Source organism: Euprymna scolopes, chromosome 2, assembly GCF_053919585.1.
Source record: "Euprymna scolopes isolate OS-2025 chromosome 2, ASM5391958v1, whole genome shotgun sequence".
In the NCBI taxonomy this organism is placed as follows: domain Eukaryota; kingdom Metazoa; phylum Mollusca; class Cephalopoda; order Sepiida; family Sepiolidae; genus Euprymna; species Euprymna scolopes.
In genome coordinates, this window is record NC_136483.1 from 61,038,646 (window position 1) to 61,050,916 (window position 12,271).

Here is a 12,271-nt window from a genome sequence, read left to right on the forward strand (position 1 = left end):
GTCAATAGAAAAATGTCGTAGTAATCGTTAGTAGTTGGAATTGGGAAAATTGGGTTACTTAAGGGGATGTCTCACTAAGAATTTGTTTATGTTGGAGAATTGGAAAGCAGGAAAACAGAACAGAGTTCCACAGGCGTGTAGTTCTAAGAAAGAAGCTTTGTTATTGGAAGCTACGTTTAGGTTTAGGCGCAGATAAAGAGTGGGGGAAATTATTGATAGTGATTTCAACTAGACGAGTGTTTTTCGTGAAAGTCAGGCCAGAGGGGCATAGATTGGAGCCCAGACGAATACTTGCCATGAAAATGACGATAAAGTAGAGAGGCTCGCAACGTCTCTTCTATGGGAAACAGCCTTAGCAACGGATTTGATGTACGTAATCCATCTAAGATTAGGAGTAAAGGTCAGACCTAGAAGCTTGTTAAAATATGGAGCCTCTCCAAGACGAGAGCCATTCATTTCAATTGATGCTAGACTGGGATCAGAGCGTTGATGAGGGAAAGATAGAAACTTGGTTTTAGATGCATTAAAAGTAATCAGCCAGCACTTTCCCCATTGCACTACCTGGTCAAGATCAGAAGAGAATCAGAGAGAACTTGGTCATTTACGGCCTTTGAAGTGCTGCCATACATCTTACTTTCGTTAGCATAAATGTCTACAAATGATCTTAGGATATTATTTGAGAGATCATTTATGTGGATCGAGAAGAGAGTAAGGTCCAGGATAGACCCATGAAGGACTCCAGTAGTAATACTGTGAACTTCTGATTTCTGCCGATCAACCACTACTCATATGAACCTATCAGAGAAATGATTGAAAAGACATTTCAAGCTATACTGCATTAAATTTGCATTAGAATTGCATTAAATGTGTATTAAATTTTCTATTTGCATTAAATTTGCATTAGAATTGCATTAAATGTGTATTAAATGTTCTATTTGCATTAAATTTGCATTAGAATTGCATTAAATGTGTATTAAATGTTCTATTTGCATTAAATTCGCATTAAATTTGCATTAAATTTGCATTAAATTTGCATTAAATTTGCATTAAATTTGCATTAAAATTGCTATTTGCATTAAATTTGGTCATTAGTCATGAATGGAGTGGGATATTTTGACTTTCAATTTCTTTTTAAATCATTACACGTTAAGTCTCAATTTTTTTAGATTTCCTAGAACCAAATTATATGATGGATTTTGATCAAAATTGTAATAAGGATTATGGATGTAAGGTTAAGCATCATTGTATCTTTATTATAATCAGGACACACACACACACACAAATATATATGACAAACCAACGTTGAAATTCAATGGGGTCAATGTCCTCTTCTCCTCCCTACATTCTCTTTCTCACAAAAGAGATGTTGTTAATTTCTCTCTGCTCTGTCGTTATTTTCATTGCAGATTCTCAACAGTGCTCCAATCTACGGTTCTCCTGTAAAACATTCACAGAGAGAACATGTTTTCTACAACCACTGAAAATAATGTTCCTTTATTTCTCTTTGTAAGCGCAACTAAACTAAGCTTATAGGAGAAAGTTTTCTTGAATGAATTGCCTGTTTGCAAAGCACAATACCACTGTGTTGCGTTACACCTGACTACAATACAACATTATTCAAATCTTATGTTAACAAATTTGTTCTAGCCATCCTCCTAAATAATAAAACATTGCCCAGTTTTAATTATCGTTACAAATACTCGAAACAAACTTATTCTCGAGTGGCCTTTCAATCTTGATTAATGGTGACTCGCTATATATATATATATATATATATATATATATATATATATATAAACCTATTTACAATGCCTCCCTACGGGACAGAGTTAGACACCAGGGTCGTTTTTTAACGAGGTTGCTTCTTCCATATCACGAAAATAGATGCCTATGTATTTGAAAAGATATATGTATTTCATATGCGAGACATAATCACGTTAACACCCATGTTCTTGGCAGATAACGAACGTTAAGCAACGTTGAGTCTGGCTAGTACCAGATGAGTGACCATTTGGAAATACTAGGCACCCCATGTGCTCCCGCTTGTCCCGGTGCTGTTTCCAGTTGTCATAAACCTTTACTTGCCACTGGTATTTAACAACGCCGATTCATGAAAGATGTGGTTAGAGATTGTGCAACTCTTGCCAGTAAACTTTCACGCGTAGGCACCGTTAGAGTGAATATCCATTGCCTGTAAAGACTGAAGAAAGCTACCATGTATTTGAAATCTGGCATGCCAATTTTACTCCGAAGTTTATAAATAAAACGCATCAGCCTCTATCTATGTAATTTTTCTCTCTCTCTCTCTCTTTCTCTCTCTCTCTCCCTCTCTCTCTTAAACCCTCATATCTATTCTTATTTCCTATAACCTGGCTCTCCATTTGTTTTCCTTAGTTATATAATGTTTTCTAAGAACCAAATACCGTGTTTCACTTTCGGAAGAAATGAATTTTGCAAAAATCGGCAGTACATGAAAGAAAACCTATTTTATTTCAAGAATTTTCCAGCAATCATTTACATTACTCATCTGAAGTGACGGTGATCTAGTGGCTGACGACACGGATTGGCGACTTGTGTGTTAAAAGTTCGTAATCCACAAAAATCGCTTAGGATGTTGGCAACCTTCGTGTGGTCCCTTTTTTTAAGTACGCGATGTCTTTCTAGAAAGAATTCTGTATAAATATATCGGGGAAACCAATGCCAACAATAGAATCTTCAGATTCATATGATATGATTGTGATGATTTCTAACACATTCACAATCAGAATAAACGGAGTGTGCTTTGGAAATGAACTAACATCTTTTAATTACGTTACATAGAACATCAAACTTAGAATAAGGATTCTAGACGTGTGAATTAGTATTCTTATACTGCGTTTTAATCTTGGAACAAAAAAGTGGCCTAATGTTGTTTTGTTTGAATAATAAATTTGACTTGCACTGGGCCAGGTATTTTATATTTTCCAGGGACGCGCTTCGTAACTATGCGCTTGTATAAGATACGTTCGCAAAATATTGCCTCCTAGTTTTTATATGTCGCTCAAATGGATCAGATTGCATTGTAATTATAACTGAACTTATGTATTTATGATCTGAAGGTATCTTCTCTCTCTTGCAGATATTGATGATGTGAGACTAAAAAAGAAACACCTGTCATGGACGTGCGTCTGAAGTAGAGATACGTCATTGAATTCCTTCATGCAGAAAAAAAAATCAACCGATCAATATTCACCAGCAGTGATGCAGTTGATATCAGCACAGTTAAGAGATGGGGTAGTCGATTTTAGGGTGGCGACAGAGATATGAGTGACAAAGCGCGCTCCGGGCGCCTATGCATATCCACCAGTCCATCACTGGCAAAAGTGCATTGAGAATAGTGGTGCCCATGTGGGAAATTAAATTCTGGAGCACAATAGGTCGCTCTTTTTAATCAGATCGCTTCTGTCTTTTTAGCCCATCAACATTTTTCTAGTAAAAAAAAACAGGATGCATTACTTTTGGAATGACTCTTGTACCGAATTTTCATTGCGAAATTCGCAGAGTACGGACTCATTTTATTTATTTTTATTTGAAAAATCTACGGATTATAAAATACGTTTTAAATATCTGAAGTATCCCATTTGCAGAATAATTCTCCATTGATAGCTGAAGACATTCGCAATAATAAGAACCGAACGGAAAAGGGCCTGCCCTAGATCCAGGCGCCGTGAAATTGATGCTTTTATTAATGTTTATTGAGACTAGTTGGAGAAATCTCCTATGAATCAAGAATAAAACTTCTTTTTTCACGCGTAGAAATATTTTCGGAAAATGTTCCCTGCTGGCAATGCAGCAATAAACAGCTACGAAACACTACTGGAAACATACGATTGTATATTTTTGTAATATATATGCTAAAAATAATCAATCAAGATAAAAATTTATCTTTGAATCTATTTGTGTTCACATAGTCAAGCATATATTTAGCTATATCTCCTTTTATATATCTTACTTTTTAAGGGATCCAAAATTTATATTTTTTTCAATTATGAAGGAAAGACATGTTTTAATATTCATGATTATTCTAGGAGATTTTATCATTGTATTCGTAGGTTTATTTTAGATATATAGGTTCCCCGATTTTTCCACTGTTAACACACTGTATTTAAACGTATATTTTCCTCTCGAGCTCATCTCGCATTTAAAAATAAAATAAACCGCTTGATCCAGCTCTAGAAGAGTGAAGGCAAAACCGACTAGCTTTTCTAACAGTTTTTAATTATGAATATCAAAATATGTCTTTCGCTCATAACTGCAATCTTTAATATAAATCTTACGTGTCTCTTTAAATGTATGTATGTATGTATGTATGTGTCAGATCATCTCATATGCTACTGGTACGATGTAACCCAGTACTACCTGCCTCATGATCGGGTTACCGGCGACTTAACTGGATCCCCGACCAGACTTGTTCAGTGAGGAGGGTGGCTAGTCTCCCTGAAGGATTAAAAACAAGACCACCCAAAGGGCGAATGAGCCCTTTTCGGGGTCAACGGCCAACTAGCACTGTTTGTGTTTGTGTGTATGTATGTGTGTGCTGGGGTGGAGAGGGCTCCCGTAAGCCGTGGTGAAGGCAACCTTTCTAGGAGAAGCAAATCTCTGATTTAAAAAACTATAAAGCGGGAGACCAGTACCCGCATTAAGCTGGTTTGCAGCTTAACTTGTTGCTGGCTATCTTGCTCTTGCTTGTTGCTGGATCTCAACATTTTCAACCGAGAAAGAGACTTAGCTTTCGTACAAAGCTAATGCTCTGTAACATCATCTGTGTATAGATACTCCCTCAGGTATTTGTCTATAAAAATGGTCCTGTGGCAAAAGAAAAGTTGTGACACGTGGAAGCTTGAAATGCTGGAAGCATGTAATAATTGATCTCAATGACCATCTTCAGTGTCATGCCTGCTTGAGCGTGTTAATTCACTGGTAGGACTAAAAAAAAAGTAATTTTTAGGTTCGTGGATTTTAAGTGTCTGAGGGAGTGGCACTCGTCTAACAAGACGTTGCAATCATCACGTATGCTTAAAACTTTCGGAAGAGGCGACGGATTCTCTTGGCATTGGTATCATTTTGAAGCTCGATGTTTTGGACGACAAATATCGGAAAATTGGCCAAACATTTACCCTCAACTAGGCAGTTTTCTACAGGAAAGGGTCGCCTTTTCAACAGATATTTTCGAAAGTCATTGCCTGTTTTCGATTGTCTAGCCTTAATTTAAACCTACGTCACTTCCGGTTTGGCAATGAGCACAACAGCAAACACGTCACTTTTTTTTCACGTGGTTTTCCTCCTTCGCGGTACGGGTTCGAGCCTACCTGCCTACTACCACTTTTTTTTTTCGCTCAACACACACTTCCAAACACCGGACACGCCGGGCACCCAGGCTATTATATCTATAAAATATATTTGAGAGATTTACATTAAAGTAGACATCACACAATTAATAACATTAATTACAAAACCAGTCACAATTTTTTTTAAGTGTCTAGCATAGCCAATAATATTAGTAATTTTTTTAGTCATGAAAAATATCCTTTGTACTTTGTAACCATGTTCGCATGCAACACCTCATTACTACAATTGAAATCCGAAAATTACTAGTCGGTAAAAAGTTGAACAATGAAGGCTAATTTCGCCTGATGAACCTTTGAGAAATTAAATCAAAAATATTCGGGGAAAAAACATGCATAAATTTGACCGAAATACTAAATTGATTATTCGGAAAATTTTTAAGTCGATTCAAAGAAAATCACTCGTTGTTATTCATTAATATTTCCCACTATCTATATATATATGTATTAGGGATGGGACGATTGCAATAGTTTTCTCGATTCCAATAAAATTACCGATTTTGTAATAAATTCCAGATTTCGAATAATAACCGATTCCGATTCTTTATAAATCTCTAAATATTTAGCTATAAACTTTTTTTTCTGATTAATGTAAAAACACATGTTACATGTGCAAATATTCACTCAATCGTAAAAAAGCACGTAAAAAAGCACATAAATTTTAGGTTTACTGGTAGTTTAAAGTCGCTAAATATTTATCATTTATTATTGCAACCAGCAGTGAAAGATTTTGTTTTAAACAAAATGAAATAAAAAGATAATTAAATGAATCGTTTTTGGCATCGAACAATAGACACAAATTCTTTTATTTTTCTTGCCGGTGTAGTGTAAAATATTCCTAAGTAGAAATTATTATTATTTTTACAATAAGAGAGAAAATCTATTTTAAGGTCGAATTTTTAGGGATGAATTTCTGTACAAAATATCTCCAAAAAAAAAAAAAACACTGCAGAGCATATGAATTAGTTTTGTGTGAAATTTGCAAATGATAGGCTCAGTTGTTTCGGAATTTATGAGAAAGGAACTCACATAAAGTGACTTTTATATAATATAGAGATATATAGAAAGGTATATATACACATATACATATTTATATATATTGAGAAAGAAATAGAATATCAGATATATTGGTAGATGGAGTAATAGACAAAGAGAAGGGAGAGGGAGAGGTGCATAGATTCTGAAGGATAGATATAAAGGGAGGAAGTCTGTTGTAATTTGAAACGTTCGAGTAACACAAAGAAAGTTGAAATCAAACAACAGGAAATTATTTTTTCTCTCTCTCTCTCTCTCTCTCTCTCACACACACACACACACACACACACACACACACACACACACACGTTATGAGAGGAAGAAACTGCCTCCATTCTTTTGCTCATATTTACACTGGATTCATTCCCCAGTGGGTGACAGAAATCCCAGTGATAACTTTTCGTCTTGATCGTTAAAAAATAAAAAAATAAAAACGAAACACACCAAACAAATAAAGAAACTTAAAAAATGTAACAAACCCTAATCCCGGTTCGACAGGCAAAAAGGAAGCATTTTAATTATCCTCAGCGGCCAGATCAATTACACTCCTTAAACAATAGCGGCCATGTTGCAATAGCTATGCTCCAGTTTAAGCTGATACAAAACATGTCGGTCGATTCCTTTGTCAAATGAATATGGTCCAAACAAGCAACCGAACTATCTTGGTTCCGCTTTAATAATGTTTGTGACCTTATTTCTACACGTATGTTAACATAATTATTAACTATTAAATAAATTAATTTTCCACACACACACACAAATATATATATATATATATATATATATATATATATATATATATATATATAACACACGTGAGCAAAAAAAAAAAATGGGCCAAACAAATTTTATACATTTTATTTATTGCACTAAAAACTATATTGAACAAAGAATAATTGAACAAGGAAACTTAAACGAGACTAATAACACAGAACAAGGCATTTACTTTAATAAATGCTTAGGATGGAATCGCATTCTCTTTTGATTTCTTTAAAAGATCAATCCTTTTAGACATGCTCTCAACCAAAGTGGAACACTGTAAAGAGGAGATGCTATTCCATTCGCTTTGAACAACTTCCCACAGTTTGTCATTGTTCGAAAAAGTTCTTCCAGCGAATGCACGAGATATTATGGACCAAATATTCTCGATTGGGTCTTAATCGGGATTTTGACCTGGTCAAAATATCCCATCAATTGAATTATCAGACGATTTATTGTGACTTTAGCAGTGTATCTAGAAAGAGAATTTCCAGCCCCTGTTTTGAATTCTTTGCTATGGTCAACATAAGGTTTTTTTCGATCCTTCAAAACAGTTAATTTAAGCCTGTTGTCGTCATCAAATTGGATACTCTAGGGCGACCAGATCGAGATTTCCCTTTTCACAAGAGTTTGACTTCGAACCTTTGACCAATTCGCTTCACTACAGAAAGAGATGTTTTCACATTTTCTCTTCTTAAAATATCAAAAATCTGCTTGTAAGTCATTTTGGACTGCCCTCATTCTGCAATTCGTTTTTTATACCCTCGTCAAGATGCGGTCTTGCCATTTTAGGATTAATGTTTCCACTTATTATTATGAGCTATAATAATGATCTGCAAAATAGAAATGTTCAGTAAAAATTAATAAAAATTCATGGAAAAATATTGAAAAATCGATTTCTTCCTTCTTTCACTCTTGACCCATTTTTTTTTTGCTCATGAGTATATATATATATATATATATATATATATATATATATATATATATATATATATATGTATATATATATATATATATATATATATATACATACATATATATATGTGTGTGTGTGTGTGTCTGTGTTTGAAATTTTAAAGAGGTACCATAATTTGATGGCAGTGGTTCTGTCTTTTAAAAGCTCACAAAATCAAATTAATCTCTATTTAAAATGTCGTAAAGTAAACATAATATAAGGTATTTACAGCTTCTCTTCCAATTTTCAGATTTTAATCATGTCAAAACGCACTTTATTTCCCTGTAATGGATTGATTGTTGCTATTTCTTCTGATGAGTTAAGTGCAAAATAGATTCACAAATCTATATAATAATTAAGTTATTGATTTTGTGCTACGAAACAGATACTGTCAAGAATTGTAAATGTCAACTGAATTAAAGAAATAAGTTTTAAGATGGTCAACATCATGAACTTTGGAATATAGTCTTTTGTCATTCATGTACTATATATATATATATATATATATATATATATATATATATATATATATACCCTGGAAATATTGTGACTCGTTGATTCACTCCTTTAGATCAGTTTAGATTTTTGGAATTTTAATACTCTGAGTTTGCAAATCGAATTAAATGTAAAAGACAAATAAGAAATTTAATATTTTTCTTCTTGCCATCTCTATTTCCATTCTTTTTCTCGCTTTCTATGTAAAATTTTCTCTCTGGTTCTCTGAACAAAGCTTCTTTCTTAGAACTGCACGCCTGTGGAATTGTCTTCCGTTTTCCTGCTTTCCGGCTGACTACAATATGGTTGTGTTCAAGTCTAAAGTAAATAAGTTCTTGATGAGCCGTTCCATATAAGTTATTAAATTTACCAAATTTTCATTACTAATGATTACTATATTGACCAATTTCTACTGTACACTCTTTAACCCTTATCCTTGAGTGGCCTCTGGGCCTTGATAATGTGGTGATGCCTTTGTAAAAAAAAAAATAAAAAAAAAAGCTAGGAGTTAATTAGTGTAACTATACTTGTAGCTGTCTTTCATTGTCATTATATGAAGGAGGTGAGGATTAATGAACCAGAGACGAAGGGCTGATGACATAGATAATGAATTATAAGAAGTGGGAACAGACAGGTGACGTAAATAGTTAAAGAAGGGAAAGAAAATAGATGAGAAGGGGAGAAAAGAGATGGAAAAAAGAGGGATAGAGAGATTTGCAGAACGAACGGATAACGAACAAATAATTAACATAAAAAAATAACAGATATATAAAATAGATGAAAGCGATTAAACGCCATGTATGTCTTGGGGCGTGAACTAAATACTTTTTTGTTTTACTTCTAATAGTCACCACTCATCAAGGTCCGGAGGCCATTCAAGCATAAGGGTTAATAGGTACCGTAATGGAAATGTGATAATAATTTATGCGAAGATCAAGCCCCACTTTTTCCTTCATTGCGATCATACGTACAGTTTTTGTATTTAACGTCCCCTACAATATAACAGATAATAATACTTAAGTCAACTGCAGTTGAGTAATGTATATTACTATTCATTTGATATATACTGACTTACCTCCTCTTAGTGCTACCTGTAAGGGGTTAATTATTTTTATATAAAGACATAGAAAGAGAGACGCAACGTGTATATATTAAAGATAAAATTAATACTAATACTTATCCCATTCGATTGAATATGTAGTGAATTACCTACCTTAGTGTTACAGTTTCAGCTATTTATATAGAGAGATTTGAAGCACAGTATGCATTGTTATATTAGTATAGCATTAAATAAACCATCTAAAATTCAAAAGAGTATTAGGACGAATTGATAGCGAGAAAGATTGGTGTTTCAGGTGTGTTTTATCCAACACATTAAAATCAGTAAAAGCAAACGAAAGGTTTATAATCTCTTGTACAATCAAACATCATGAGAAATAAGAAATAAATAACGAAATGAATAGTTATTGGCTGTAAAATGGCTAATAATTGTTAACAAGGCTCCTTCTCCTCCTACTACTACTACTATTACTACTACTATACTATGTAGCTAGTATGTTTTGTCTTTGTTTGTCAGACGAGAACAAAATATTATATGCAAATATTCTACTTTTCAAATTTAATGTGAACAATCTGCACAACTCCCCATTTATGTTTCTACAAATGTGGTCCTATAATTCACATTAGCACCTTACGTTCAAGTGGCTGTGTGCGTTGTTTGCTGTTGTTTAAAAAACACACGAGGAAGACAGAAAATATAAAAGCAATTTAAATACGAAGATTGGTCAGTTGTAATAACCGTCCGTATGTGCCAAGTGGTGGTCCTACTCAATCTGTATTACATGTGTTGCGTGCATTTGCATAGTATCAGTATTCATTTAATGGATCAGTTGATAAAGTAAGGTATTAACTGGCCATGGGTCAAATAGCATCTAGTATTATCATTTTCAGACACTAATTATTACGAGTGGGACCTGTGGAAATTCTACAGGGGACTCATTCATATGTAATATATTGGTGTTGGTATTCCGTAGATATTCACCGTAAATGAAGGCGCTCTGATATAATTGTAGCTATTTACAATGCCTCCCCACGGGACAGCGTTAGACACCAGGGTCGTTTTTTAACGTGGAGAAAAGGTACAAAAATAAAAATCGTCTCAGTCGTGAAGGGCTTCTCCTCTATTAAAAGAGAACGAAAAATGGAAGTGCCGCATCTGAAGAACAGATACTACACTTTGATCTTGTCCATATTTAATATTATTGTAGCTATTTTGTTAAAACTGCATAAGTACGCTTAAATATGGTATTTTAATTCTTGTAGATTTCATATATATTATTATAGAGTTAATGTTCTATCGACTTTTATATATTATAGAGTTGCGATTTCAAAAAATAAAAAATATATCTATATAACTTGGGCTCATCAGCTTGAATCGAAACCGAATCCCAAACTTATATATATATATATATATATATATATATATATATATATATATATATATATATATATACCTTTAGTTCCATCAGCTATGATCGAAACCGAAACCAAAACTTATGAAGAATTCTTGATAAAATTATTTGTAAAAAATAGATTATTGGCGTGCCATTATCTATAATCGAAACCGAAACTAAAATTATGAAGAATTCTTAGTTCAATTATTTATAAAAAAAATTAACTGACTTGAGTGCCATCAACTATAATCGAAACCGAAACCAAAACTTATGAAGAATTTTTGGGAAAGTTATTTATTACAAGAAATGAAAGTACTTCACAATTAAACGACCCGGATGTAAGGGTGGCATAGAAAATAGCGCACACGCTATCGTATTAATACATAGATTAACATAAGGTTTTTACCGTCTGATTCTGAAAGCAAGGCGACGTTAAGCATGCTTAGTTGTTAGATGCTTAACAAGGTGATGGAAGAAAGAATAAAACGCTACCCAGGTGGATAAACGAGTGCCAATTTTAAAGGAAAATATGAACGCTGATAATGAGGTCTGCGTTCGTGCCGGACAACCAGAAACCGCAAAGAACACCGATAGCTTCAACACCCATTCATAGAAAATGTTTAAAAATCGAATAATTATAATAATACGGGAGCAGGTGGTCCTTGGTTATCTCAATTTTCTAGCACACGGATAATGATTATGCGTGCATGTATAAATAGATATATACTAGCAAAGATAAACGTGCGTCGCAGGAGGTGAGGGAGGGTGATCTGATTCAATTTCACAAAGAAGTTGGCCGATGCCATAGTGACGGTCCCCGGGATGATGGCTAACCCCCAACTTTGTGTGCACCATCCTTAGGTGAGGAAGTTTATTAAAAGCCGCACCAAATATGATCTTACCCTTGAAAAATGTATGCACCATCCTTAGGTGAGAGACAATCGTCATGCCAGCTTTGATCGGTCTATTAGTATGGGCTGTAAGAGAGTTATCCATACAAACACACACACGCTACTACTTTATATATATATATATATATGTACATGTGTATGTGCTGTAAAAATATGGTTTCATTTGCATATACATATACATATGTATGTGGATATATAATAAATAAAACAGATTGTATATATATATATATATATATATATATATATATATATATATATATATAAAAGAAGCAGCAGAAC